The 14,529-nt window shown below is 40.7% G+C and overlaps 1 protein-coding gene across 3 annotated transcripts in view; it reads right to left on the reverse strand.

The window, feature by feature from the left end:
* Positions 1 to 14,529, reverse strand: part of LOC149155519 (transducin family protein / WD-40 repeat family protein) — a 440,469-nt gene that overhangs the window by 318,710 nt on the left and 107,230 nt on the right. The window lies entirely within an intron of this gene.

Here is a 14,529-nt window from a genome sequence, read left to right on the forward strand (position 1 = left end):
TCATGTGCACATGTTCTGGAGGCCGAATATAGAGATATGCTCAGGCAGGGGGACAAATTTTCAAAGGCTAATTGTCTGGGTAGAATGCTGTATTGGTGACCAAATCTTTGTGGAAAACTAATATGAAGCAGGCTGCAATCCCGGAGGTTGGCACTCCTTAAGGCTTAGATAGACGAATTGCTGAGGTCAGATTATAGTACTGGGCAGCAGAATATCCCACTGTCTGAGGCCTGAATGCTTGCTATTCTACAGTAGGCTGAGATCCTCCTGAAGCAGACGAGACCTACTGGAGGTTGAAACACCAAAGCTTCAATCTGAGGCAGAGTCCGAGACCACCCAGGGGCTGAATTTGTGTTTTCTGAGGCCGAGCGAAACCCATCTAAGATCAACTTTGCGGTTCCTGTAGCAGACCGGGTATAAAGATTTTTATTTGTTATCTCTGTGGTAGATACGAAGGTTTTCTGAAGCAAAACTCCACAGATCCAAAGTCCTAAAGGAGAGTGCAGATCATGTAACAGAGTAACAGGGACTCTGATGGAAGCACGAAGGTTATACTTGCAACAGACCCAAGATGATTGAAGCGCGGACCTGAGGCATCTAGGGTATCTAGTTAAACATAACTCATATAATGTTTGTCAGTTGGCATATAAACTTGAATCAATGTTTTACTGTTGAATTTACTAGGGTCTGTTTGGACTATATCTACTGCACTGGTTGATGGAATTGTTGGATTATTTCATATTGGAAAGTCAATTTTTGAAGGTTATACTATTTGTGTTGAATTAAATTGTCTATACACAAAAAGAGAAATTTTATTGAAAACCTAGCTACTGAAGGGAAATCTAGGGCAAAAATTTCCTTACTACTTTATAGTGGTATCAGCACTGGAATCCTGCCAGCTTGTGAGGGTGTCAGCCTTGTATGTTTCCAGGGGATACAAGTAATGTTACAGTCAGAAAGTATGTTTCCAGGAGATACAAGTAACGTTAACCACAGCGCAACCATGGGGGATAGGGAAGATCGAGGAGGACCAGATTCCAAGGATCTCTTACATGTACTAATTCATGGACAGACAGACATAACAAATTTGATATTACAAGGGCAGCAGCAAGGACAACAGTTAAATCAGGGGCAATGGTAAATAGCTCAGGTACTGGAGCAAAGACAGCAACAATTAGCCCAGCTAATGGCACAGCTCATAGGAAATTCTAATGTTGCTGGTAATAATGATAACAGAGCAAATTTTGGTAATAGGGCTGGTACTAAGGGAAGCAGCAGCCATAACCCTGTTTTCTCCAATGTTGTTCCTTAAACACACAACAGGACAACTAGTGGAAGGAACCTCAGACCGTCAGTTCCTCAATTTTTAAAACAACAGCAGACAGAGACCCAAGAAGCGGCAGAGCAGAATAGGCTCTTTGATGAATACTTTCAGGAGTATGCAGCCCTGCAAGAGAACACTCGAGCATCCCTAACCTTCTGGGAATATAGCAACATTAGATATTAAAATAGACCCAGGGAACAACGGAATCCGGATTTGGCATGCAAGCCAGGGAAGCTGCCCATTCACTCTTTTGCTGGGTCATCAAAATACTCAGCCCAGGCTTGGGTGCAAAAGTTGGACAACTATTTCCGACTTAATCCCATGGAGGTAACAGATGTTGTCCAATTGACACACCTAGAAGGGGAAGCACATGATTGATGGTATCATGGACTGGTTACGTTGGGACATGCAAACATCACTTCTTATGTAGATTTTCCGCAGAAGTTGATAGATAGATTTTAGCGGAAGAATCCAGATATACACTTTAGAGAGTTGGCACAACTCAAGCAGACCAGATCGCATGAGGAGTATATCGCAGAATTCGAATGGACTACAGACATGGTCACATACATCGCCGAAGAAACACTGATCATGCCCTTCACAAAAGGATTAGTCAAACCCCTACAAGGCTGGGTTAAGGCTTTCAACCCCACAACCCTATACGACACCATCAAGAAGACTCGAGATACGAGAAGTGCAGCATCAAAAGTGAAGGCTTCACCCATGACTCTAGTTACTCCAAATGACAAGGGCAAGAAGATATCTCCGGACAATGAACCCAAGAAAGATCGGTTAGATGAAGAGACTCGAAATGAGCTTAGAAGAAAGAAGCTTTGTTTCACTTGCAAAGAGCCATGGGTACCAAGTCACCAATGTTTGGGAAAAGGGAAGATTCACTACATTAAAGTACTCCATGATAGAAATACTGAGAGTGATACAACGCAACCATCAAGCAAGGGGCTTAACATCAATGAAGAAGCACCACCCCCAAAAGCAATGAGGAAGCCACTTCCGAGAATTGGAGGTACTATCCCCACTCTCTCAAGAGTACCTAAATTTCACACCTTCAAAATCAAGGGCGCCATACAAGGGCAGTGCGTCACACCATTGATAGATGGCGGAGCAACATACAACTTTATCAATGGAGTTGTGGTGGTAAGGAAAAGCATCCCCGTCCAGGAATTTGAGGGGTTGAAGTGAGAGCAGCCAATGGATATCATATGACATGCACCCAGGTGGTTCCATAGTTTAGTGTCACTCTTGGTAAGTATATGCTTATTGATGATTTTTATGTGATAGAATTGGCATATGCTAACATGGTGCTGTGAGTTCAGCGGTTGTACTCGCTAGGAAGAATTGTGATGAACTACTAAACGATGGAAATGGAATTTTGAGACCCAAAGGGCAACAAGGTAGTTCTGAGAGGCATGACCAATGGTGGTCCCCACATTGTCACAGCTCAGCAAATGGAGGTTATACCCAAACAAGGAGAAGTCACTTGCATGTCAGCTTGTAGAACTACATGTCACAGCTTACAATCCAATGAGGTCAGGCATGCAGAACATGACACATTCTTGAGAGATTGGAGAGCCCATCTCTTAGTAGAGTACTCCAAGAATAAATTTGCTTGTGAAATATTGGATGGACTCATTCATGATGACAGGTATAAGGTGGAAGACGAAATCATCTTCTACAAAGATGAGATATATTTTGTCCCTGAATCTACGCTCAAGGAAAAGCTCATTAGAGCTACACATCGCAAACCAGCTGAAGTCACTGACAATTTAATTACAACAGTAAGGGAAGAAAGGCACACAGGTCAAACTAGCATGCAGACACAATATCTCGCCCACACCAATGTTTCATATGCTGAATGGCCTGTTGTTGAACAAGTGGGGTCAAACAAGACTGCACAATCTTTATCAGGTATGATTTTGAACTAAAGGAAGCCTATCACCCATGAAGTATATATTGATGTGAAGCATAACAGACTTGAGGGCACAATGCAGAATATAACGCAGGGGGCTGAAGATAGTAGTTGTTGTCTATATTCTGAACCAATTTTTTTTGTCCCTGGACCACTTTGGAAGATGATTAGGCGAAATTTTCAAATAAATTCTGCTGTAGGATGTACTTGAGAAATTTTGGAGCAAGGTGGAAGTCTAATGGGTCAATTGACTGCTACAAAAGAGGGAGAATGGTGCAACCCGCATATTGCTGAAATCTCTGATGGAGGAATCGATTGGATTATATATTGGCAACATAAATTTAGCAGATTGGAACCTTAGTCACCGTGTCTGGCATACAAATTATTTCAGGTTCGAAGTTCACCGAACTTAAAGGCACTCTGAATTTGTTTGTTTTGGTTCACCGAACATCAAGGCAAACCCCAACACGAACCGGATTCGAACCCAAACACCATCACTAATGCGAATAAAATTTTAAAAATTGCCTTGATTCGATTAAATTCGGCATTTGGTCAGAGTTCTTTTGGCATTTGATATTTAAAAAAAGTCAAAAATCAAAACTCGCAGCCTCACACTCCACAGCGACAGGTCAATTAAATTAAGCAGTGCTGAATTTCTTAATAAATCTAGGAAAGCACAAGTGCTTAACTCGATTCAAGCGATTTTTTTCTTTAAATAGAAAAGTTTCATTTTTTTAAACAGAAATGAAGCATTTCTTTTTAAAAATGATATAACAATTTGACTATATTAATAAAAAGTTGCAGACGAGCCGAACCAGAACAACTTGATAATAAAAAAAATGGAGGATGAACGTGTAGAATTATCCTCCAATCAAACATCTCTTGACCTCTCAAAGGAAGGAGTCCAACAATCTTTCCTACAATAACTAATTTTAACTCATTTCAATTTTCAACCAATTGTTGGATTAAAATATAAATTACAAATTGTCGGTATAGTATGTACAAACAATAGATAATCAAAAGTAATACATAATCACAACTTTGATGGGTTCCCTCTCACCCTAAACAGGGTACAGTCTCAGAGTTGGCTTTTGATGAGTTCTCCAGCCTTAAACATGGTACAATCTCAGAGTCTTAGCTGATAGTCCAAAACAGATAGTTGATTCTACGTCTCTCTCTTTGTTTTTTGTTTGGTTTCCTCCCTAAAGTGTAGTTTGTAATAGTTGTGTCCTTTGAACAACAATTGCTATGCACTTAATGTTATGTGCTTTTTCAAATTGAATATAAGTAAAGGCTCAAGGTCTATTTTTATTTCTGTTATGTCTTTAACTTTGTAATTTCATTATGTATATTTCAAATTCGAGTATGTCAAATTTAATGTTGTACTTTATCGCCAAAATTTTAAGTGTCCAAATTTATTCGAATTTCTAAGTCATCGAACTCGAACACAAACGCGGTGACTTAGATTGGAACTTGTGAAGTTTGTTTCATGGAAGTATAGAAGTTAAAGAATACAAGGGTCACCATCTTCAAGTAACTAATGAAGACATGGGCATAAGCAATAGAGTGCAAACTCTTGTTGAATTTTGGCTGTCATTGATGTCAACCCAAACAGTGCTAGAAGAAGCCTTGCCTTTAATGAAGCATTTGACAAGGGAAATCATTGTTTCTACTAGATAGACCATCTTTAATTGATAGTCCTCATCGTGTCAATTCCAACATTAGGTGGCAAGCTCCATAACTCCTCACGATTGAGGAGATATGCTTGGTCCAATCAAGATCCCCAAAAAAGAAAGGATAAGGGCAGCTTGATTTTTGGTTTACTGGTTCAAAAATCAAATTAATTAAAAGTTTAGTCAAGGGAAAAATAATTGATTAAGTCGGCTCCAAAAAGGGGTTTTAATATTTTGGCTCCAAAAATTTAAATTGGTTCCCTCCAATTTTTCAAGTCGGACCCCCTCCTAGAAGCCTCCTCGACGTCTATAAAGGGAGCTTGTTTGCCCCTTCATTAGCCAGAAACTCTCGCACATATCTCTAAGGTTTATCTTCGCCCTTGTGGAGTCACACCAAGCCAAATGAGGAGGCCAAGTCTGAAGATTTTTGGGTTTTATTTTTGTTTGGTTATGGTTCTTCGCTAGGGTTTTATTTCAATACCTTGTAAAGGACTTTCGGTCAACTCTGTGGCAATGTACCATGATAAGCAAACTACAATACTTAATTACCAAATGACAAGGCAAACATTTAGGTTCAGGAGGCCCACCTTCAAACATATGATCATGGCAGATGGGTGAGGGACCACATGGCTAGCTCAGGTGGCGGAGAAATGGCACAATGAGCTAGTTGGTGGCTGCAAGGGGCTGTTGGCTACTAGCTGAGAACCATCTTGGAGAAAAAAAATTCTCCTAGGGATATCACCCACAAAATGGTGGGTAACAATAACCACAAAATATTTGTAAATAGACAACATGTGTTAACAACATTGACAATTTATTGATTGACAATGAACGACATGACAATTGGAATAACCTTGTTAACCAGTTTATATCTCATGTAGATGGTGAATCCTATAGAAAAACTTGATAGGTTGCATGTGTTAACCTTAATGTATTAACATTGCATTAACATTAGTGCTTATATTTAACGGAAGTGATAATATACATATACATTAATATTCAAACAATATAATGAACACCATGTAATTCATTCTTAGGAAGAATTCATGTAACTCATTAACATGAAATATATAATGTGTTTAGGTTATAATTAATATCTATGGATGACCATAACTATTTATCTTAAAGTTAGAAGAAATATGATATATAGGATGTGGTATTATTAATTTAAAATATATTTAAATTAAATTTTAAAATTACAAGTAAATGTTAATATATAGGTATACAAAAGTGGTGAATCAATCTTGTAAAACAACTATAAATTTGTTGTATTTTTATTTATTTATAAGATGTGATTGCTAAGATGATATTTAAAAAAAAAAAATATATATATATATATATATATATATATATATATATGAAAATTTCATTTTATTAATTATAAATTTGTGTTATAAGTGAGTAATCATAACTTTGAAGTATAAGTAAATATCAAATAAAATATTTATCAACCAATGAAGATGGAATAATGAAATGAAATTCTTTGGTATAGATAGAAATATAGTTCATAAAACTAAAATATGCCAAGTGGGGAAGCTGTGAGATTTGACATCGAGCCAAATCTATAATAACCAATGGAAATTGCAATTGGACCAAGGGTTTTTAAGAAAGGAGGAAGAGTTCAATTGACTTTAGGGGCCCTCCACCCATATTGACTCATTGTGAGATACGGATTTCTAGGAGGATGGGGTGTGGGGACCGGAGTTCAATTGAAACTTTGCTCTCGAATACAACTAATAAAATAAACCAAGAGCATCTCGACATCACAATTTCACTTTACTTGCAATAAAACTCTCCTATATATGCTATCTTGAATTTATTTGTCATATTTGCAAATATCCTCATTTTCTCAAGAAGCATTTGTTTTATAGTGCAAGTATTTGGATCTTTTACTTTTGCAACAATTAGCTTTCTTGTACTTTGAATATCTTTCATTGGTGCAACTCTATTTCAAGTTATTTCATATATTTGTTGCTTTGATAATCATTTTGCTCATGAGTAGTTGATGTCATTTGAGCATTTACTTTCAAGTACTATCTCCTTTATAGTTGTAATTGATGTTTATATGCTCATCTTGGTCTAACATTTGATCTTGCAAGATTGTCTATCATTGTATCTTGATTTTAATTTTTGGGCAAGCTATTGTTATTTATTTGAAGGCATTGATCTATACTTTGAATATATCTTTGAGATTTGAATATATCTTTGAGATTTATTCATATGCTTGCTTAAATCTTGAAAATAAGTTATTTTTGACAGACACTCCACTTAACTTAATCTCCTAGAAACCCATATCATATAACTTTTCATTAGGGACCACCCCCCTTGGCTTACCTAGGGGAGAGCTATAACGGAAAGAGTTGGGAATAGGTGACAACCCCATCTCTTAGTTTTGCCACCAAACCACACCTTGTGGGGTTCAAGGCTTTTTCTCACTAACTTAGGTGTGTGTGCTAGGCGGCAACAACAAGACTCGGGCAGTCCTATGGAGGTGAAGGAAGTTTTATATTTACCTGGGTTGGAGAATAACTTACTCTTCGTTTCGGCTATTGAGATCAAGGGACTTGAGATCAGTTTCAGAAGAGGACACGTACTTGTCAGGCTGAAAGGAGTTAATCCTAGCGTGAGGTGACTAATAAGCAACAAAGAGAGTAACTTATATTTGTTGAGAGGACAACCAATGAAAGCCATTCCAAGAGATGGTCATTTCTCTTTCGAAGTTCATTGTAGAGCAGGATGGTGTGCACAAAGGATGTGTGCTTGGCAAGCATGCTCAGTAAGCATTTCCTAATAGTGAAACCAAGTCCAAGGGAGTTTTGGATTTGGTTAATTTCGATGTTTGAGTCTGTATCTAAGTTTAGTTAATTTATGAAATTTGTAGATGACTATTCTAGGAGGACATGGATTTACTTCCTAAAGGCCAAGGATGAGGTCTTTGGTTGTTTCCAAGAGTTCAAAGCTTATGTGGAGAACCAAAATAGGAAGAAGATCTAGGTCCTCAGATCAAACAATGGGGGCAAGTACACCTCCACTGAGTTCAAGAATTTTACAAGGAGGTAGGAATCAAGAAAGCACTAACATGCCATACAATTCATACCACAATGGAGTGGCAAAGAGGAAGAACAAGTCTGTAGTCAGAGCAATTAAGGCCATGATCCTTGATCAATATCTACCTATGATTTTATGGGTAGAAGTGTGTAATATGGCTATATATTTGCAAAATAGGATTCCTCACAAGGCAGTGGACAACAAGACTCCTAAGGAGACTTTTACAGGAGTGAGATCAGAGGTGAGTAGTTATATATTGTATCTGTGAAAATTTCAAGCCCTAGGTGACTGATGTCCTTATGATCTCAATAAAACAAGTAGATCAATGAATGTCTTTAGTGTTGAAATTAAATTTTGAGAACGTAGCATTAATCATAGAATAGAATTTTTTTTTAAATAACCAAAGCAAAAAAAGTTTCCCTTCAAATCAACTTCCTATTCCTTCAAAAAGCATTGAAGGAAACCTCCACTAGGTGCCCACAAAACAGCATTGTACAGTTACTGAAATCACCTTGAACTTGGGCTTCTACAATCTGCATGAGAGGTACACCAACTGAAAAGAAAACAAAAAAACAAAAAAAAAAACAATTCTCTGTCGCATGGTATTGTTGTATGCATTATATGGTTGTTTTACAATCATGTTGTACATATTTTGTACAATTGTATGGGTTCATATAGTTTTGTCAATAAGACTGTAAGAAACTATGCACTACTTAGAAACACCTCTTTCCTGGTTGCACGCAGTTTCTCCCTCTCAATCACTCGACTTGTTCAACTACTCGTGTCATGAAAGTCACTACCTTGAAATGTATTTACACTTTTAGTTAAGAATATATTTTTCAAATTCCTCCTAGTTTATGTCATGCATGGCATACACTTTTAGACTCAACTACTAAATATAAGGCTTTCACCTTTTTGCTAAAGCAAATTATAAAATAAATTTACCTTTTGAAAATATCTCAAACTACATCTTGTTGATTTGAGGTAGCATCGGATGTGCTCTAGCCATGAAAATTGGTGGAGAGGCTAAAGCACATGAGATCTCCAAGACTCAGAAATGGTTTGGACAAATTGTACCCAGTTTGGGAGATATTAAAATAATTACTATTTTTAATGGAGTTAGACTTAGGAAAAATAAAATATTAATGGGTATTAATGTAAAACTGGGTTAGAAGGTTCCAAAAGTCATGGATCAAGCCAAATCTAATCTTAGTCGTCGATTAGAGATTTAATCTCGGTCGTTGAAGGACCAACAGGAAAGGTATAAGAGGAGGCTTGAGGGTCAGCTAGAGAACACACCAGAGTGATCAGTCATTTGATTTGCTAGAGCGTGGTTTCTAAGCAAAGTCGAATCAGTGATCAACAGCAACGGGCAGTGAGTACTAGACAGAGAGGCAGAGATAGTGCCAAGAGACCAGCGCAAAGGCAGAGAGCGAGAAGCAGCAGCCAAAGCAGGCCACCCAGAGCCCAGCAGAGACAGCGCAAAGGCCAGAGGGATTGTGTCATCCACGCAGAGAGCAGCTGGAGTAACGCAGAGAGTCCTAGAGGCTGTGCAGTGCCTCAAAGGGCTGACGCAGAGGGGTTTGAGGCTGGCACAGAGACCAGAAGGGCCAGCGCAGAGCTTCAGATTCGCTGGAGAGGGTTTCGTGGGAAAGATTTTTTGAATACCTGTTTCCGAATAGAGAGGTATTGCTGCCAGTTATCTTTCTCTGTCGGGTGAGCCAGTTTGGCACCCAATTGTACTCAAGGAAATACTGCATAATAATAAACCCTCATAATAACTTGTTCGTTATTTATATGTTTTAAATAGCTTGTTCGAATTTAACAAGTAGAAGAAATAAATCAGAAGAATACAAATTAAATTTCTAACAAATAGACCTAGAAATTTCAACATGGTATCAAAGCGTGGTTGCAGATCACAGGAGAGCTGGATTTGCAGCAGAATCAGTTGTCCCGAGTCACAGAAGTTGATCCTTGCAGAAGTAACAAAAGAAGGGTTGACGCAGAGGGACTGCATCAGTCTGAGCTAGAGAGAGGCCAACGCAGAGGCTGACGAGGGAAGAAAGAGGCTCATGCAGAGCCACGCAGAGATCAGGAGGGTTGACGCAAGCTCACACAGAGACCAGGAGGGTTGATGCAATTAGCTGAGGGAGTTGTTTTTCTAGTGTCGAGATTGCGCAGAGCCTAGAGGCTCAGTCCTTCAGTTGATGGGGCATAGGAAGCTGTGGGCAGTTTGTGGGAGCGAAGCTGGTGGGGTACTATGGACAGAATAGTACCTAACAAGGCAAAACCAAGGTAGAGGGAGTTGCTACCGAGGCGGATTTCTAGCCAAGAAATCTGGATCAGTGTTGCAGGTGCACAGAAGATCGGAGAGGTGCAACTTGACGATTAGTAGGAGGATTTCCAGAAGGGAAATCAGGACTCAAAGGGAGTCTAGCAGAGAACTTCCAGGCGGGAAGTAGAAAGACTCAACAAGAGTCGAAAGGAGAACTTCCAGAGGGAAGTAGAGAGACTCGGAGGAGTCGACAAAAGAGCAGAGAGATGGTCGTGAATGGACTGAGGGATCAAGACAGGCTGGACGGGGCGTCCAACTTTGTGGTCTGGAAGGCCAAGATCTTGTCCATTCTAGATAGACATCGCATCAAGGGCTTCGCCTTGAGAACAATGGCTATCCCAGTTGACCCGACAGCTAATGAGAAGTACGAGGAGGCAATGGCCAAGGCAAAATGCATCATCCTTGATGGGGTCAAGGATCATGTGGTCCAACATATTGTCAAGAAGGAGACGGCAAAGGAAATGTGGGACACCTTGAAGACGTTGTACCAGCATACTTTTGTGCAGAGGAAGATGTTACTTGAGAATCAGTTGCGGTCATACCAGATGCAGAAGGGGGAGCAGATAGATCACTTCTTCGGTCGGTTGAAGGAGATCCGGGACCAACTGACTTCCATAGGGGCCACACCAAATGAGGAGATAATGGTAAGGACTGCACTTAACACAGTCTCCGAGGAGTGGGAGACATTTGTCCAGAGCATGCTGGGCAGGGCGGATCTTCCAAATTGGGAAGAATTGTGGGCGGCTCTTAGTCAAGAGGAGATCAAGCTATTGAGCAAGGCGGGAAGTAGCAGTAAAGGAGTCTGGATCAACAAGGAAAGGGAAGAGGATGCAGCTCTGGCATCTGCGGGAAAGCAGGAGAAAAGGAAGAAGAAGGACCTCTCCAAAGTCAAGTGCTTCCACTATGGGGAACTAGGTCATTATGTGAACCAATGTCCGAGGAAGAAGAACAAGGGAGAGGCATTAACTCTAAGGCAGCGCCAATGAAGGCGAAGAAGGAAGACGAGGAGGATGACGATTGTGCCATGAGTGCTCATATGCCTCTAGAGAAGAGGTGGGGAGACATCAAGTTGTATTCAGGAAGACTACAGGCAATAAGGGGCAGGATCCTTGAGGTACCCAACAACTTGGATTATACCTTGCTACGAAAGCCTCGAAGAGAGAGTAGCAGGATTGGCGGATGTCGGTAGAGACGGATGCGTATGAAGCGGTAGAGAGTGCTATAGTGCAGGAGTCCCCAGGCAGCGTGAGACTAGCAAGATGCGACAGTGCTAGAGGCACAGAGAGTGTTGCACCAGTGCAGGATGGCACAGAGATGTGTGCAACGGTGAGAGATGCAAGGAGTTGTTGCAGCAGTGCAGAGGTCAGTAGAGGGAGAACTTGTTAGCGGCAGAGGAAGCTTCAGCATCGGGAGTGTTTCTAGCCTGACAGGGATGTCGGAAGTTGGGTGAATCATTTACTTACTTCTCAGTAACTGAGTTGCAGTGCAATAGAAGTATGCAGTAGCACGATGCAGCATGATGAGAAGGGGATGCAGTGCAGATGTAGTGTTGGGAGGATGGACCAACAGTAGCATGGATGCAGAGGGAGCTGTCATACGGATGCAGCAGTGGTAGGGCCATGGGTAGCAGTACAGGATGCAACAGTGCAAAGGATGTTGGGCGAGGAGGCCTAGCATCAGCGCGGGTACCGGTGCCAGATAATCAGAGTGATGCTCAGTGAGTATTACTTGAGCACAGTCCTCGCTAAGAAAGAGTGTTGGTTTGGGGTAGTATCGGATGTGCTCTAGCCATGAAAATTGGTGGAGTGGCTAAAGCACATGAGATCTCCAAGACCCAGAAATGGTTTGGACAAATTGTACCTAGTTTGGGAGATATTAAAACAATTAATATTTTTAATGGAGTTCCTAAGTCTAAACTTAGGAAAAATAAAATATTAATGTGTATTAATATAAAATTGGGTTAGAAGGTTCCAAAAGTCATGGATCAAGCCAAATCTAATCTTAGTCGTTGATTAGAGATTTAATCTTGGTTGTTGAAGGACCAACAGGAAAAGAGGGTCAGTTGGAGAACACACCAGAGTGATCAGTCATTCGATTTGCTAGAGCGAGGTTGCTAAGCAAAGTCGAATTAGTGATCAACAACGAGGGGCAGTGAATATTAGACAGAGAGGAGTGCCAAGAGACCAGTGCAGAGGCAGAAAGCGAGAAGCAGCAACCAGAGCAGGCCACGCAGAGCCCAGCAAAGACAGCGCAAAGGCCAGAGGGACTGCATCGTCCACGCAGAGAGCAGCTGGAGTGACGTAGAGGGTTCCTCTCGCAGTGCCTCAAAGGGCTGACGCAGAGGGGTTTGAAGTTGACGCAGAGGCTAGAAGGGACAGTGCAGAGCTTTAGAGTCACTGGAGAGGGTTTCGTGGGACAGGTTTTCTAAATACCTATTTCCGAATAGAGAGGTATTGCTGCCAGTTATTTTTCTCTATCAGGTGAGCCAGTTTGGCACCCAGTTGTACTCAAGTAAATACTACATAATAATAAACCCTAAGAATGGTTGCATCGTTTTTCCGCATTGGGTTTTTTCGAGGACATTTGTCCAAAAATAATGGTGTCACTTGTGCGTTTGTTTTCTTTCAGCTGATGATCTGTAGATGTTGAGACTGTATTGTGTTTATTTCGTTATTTATATGTTTTAAATAACTTGTTCGAATTTAACAAGTAGAAGAAATAAACCAAAAGAATTAAGATTAAATTTCTAACGGATAGACTTAGAAATTTCAACACGTCTCACACTCGCACAAAACCTTTGTGGAAGTTCCTACTGGAGCTATAATTCTCAACACTCCCACTTAGCAAGGAAGGAATTCTACACCAATCCAACCCTATCTCTAAATGCCTCGAGTTTCCAAGGGCTTCATCAAAATATCAACAACCTATTGAGCTGTTGGAATATGCTTGAGCTTCATTGCCCCCTTCTGAACGATATCCTATATGATCTGATATTTAATCTCTATATGTCGAGAACTATCACTCTAGGGATATGAGGTTGTCTGGTCTCCAGAATTTTCCGATCATACTCAAATTTCGACGGGTGTCACTTCACTTTTTTCCCTTCCATCCTTTCCTTCTCCCATATCACTTCTACTATCTTCGATCCCCACTCCCTCCCCTACCCTCTACCCTGAACAACACTTGTTCGTTGCCCTATGATCCCTTGGCTTTTGGCCAATCTGTTCCCCCCTCGGAGTCATCTATCCTTGTGTCGCCTCATTAGAGGAAGCGATGCATCCTCAAACAAAAAAGGGTCGGTCTCCTTAACAGTCGAAAAGGATATTGCCATCGATGGGATATTGAAGTAGGCCAGAAAAACCTTAGTAGGGCAGTTTTGGGTGAGATTCATATCTGTCGCATAATTGAAAAATTGGATTTCTTCAAGCTAGCAACCCCTCCTAGGTAATCTTCCTACTTTCCATCTATTGGTTAGGGGTTGAATCACTTTCATTTTACATTCGGGAGATTGTGTGAACTGTCACAGCAATGGAATTGAGGCATGGATGGTCTGTCCTTAAAGCATGGTCAGTGAATTTTGACCCAGTAAGAGAGTCGGTTGATTCCATTAGGGATTGGACCATCTTGCCCAGCCTACCTTTACAACTGTGGATTCTAGATTTTTTTCAAATCAGCTCTTTAGTAGGGTCAAAGAGGAATGCCAAGTGAAGGACGACTAGTGTATGGCTTGGTTACAGGTTGACGTTTGTCTGAAAGAAGGATTGATGGAAAAACTAGAAATCCTCTTTGATGGGTCTCCCTGGATTCAGAGGGTTGATTACTAGAAGTTACCATTTAGATGCCACAAATGCCATGAGGTTGGGCATATAAAGAAGGATTTCCCCTCTCTAGGTCCTTTTGGCATCCCTCGGGATCCCTACGGAAATACAAAATGTTTGAATTTTGTGACTAATGTAGGTCCTGGGTCCAAGGACCGTCCTCTGGTTCGATAGCATATCGATACTAATCACAAGGCTCAAAGTTGCAATGGACTTATAATGTTATGTTTTCTCCCCGTAATTCCTCTCATGCCATTATGTCTACTTCTCTCTCTCCAGTTACTTATCCCCTACTCCGCTTTGGGGGTTCCCCATCGTCCCCTTGTGCCCCTCAACCCTGTGACCCTACTACTACTGTTCCTATGGATCCCCCTCCTCTTCTTCCCTCCTACCCCTTGTAAGAG

The sequence above is a fragment of the Pinus tabuliformis genome, chromosome 9 (genome assembly GCF_031772625.1).
Source record: "Pinus tabuliformis cultivar Carrire ecotype Pingquan chromosome 9, CPIR1, whole genome shotgun sequence".
In the NCBI taxonomy this organism is placed as follows: Eukaryota; Viridiplantae; Streptophyta; class Pinopsida; order Pinales; family Pinaceae; genus Pinus; species Pinus tabuliformis.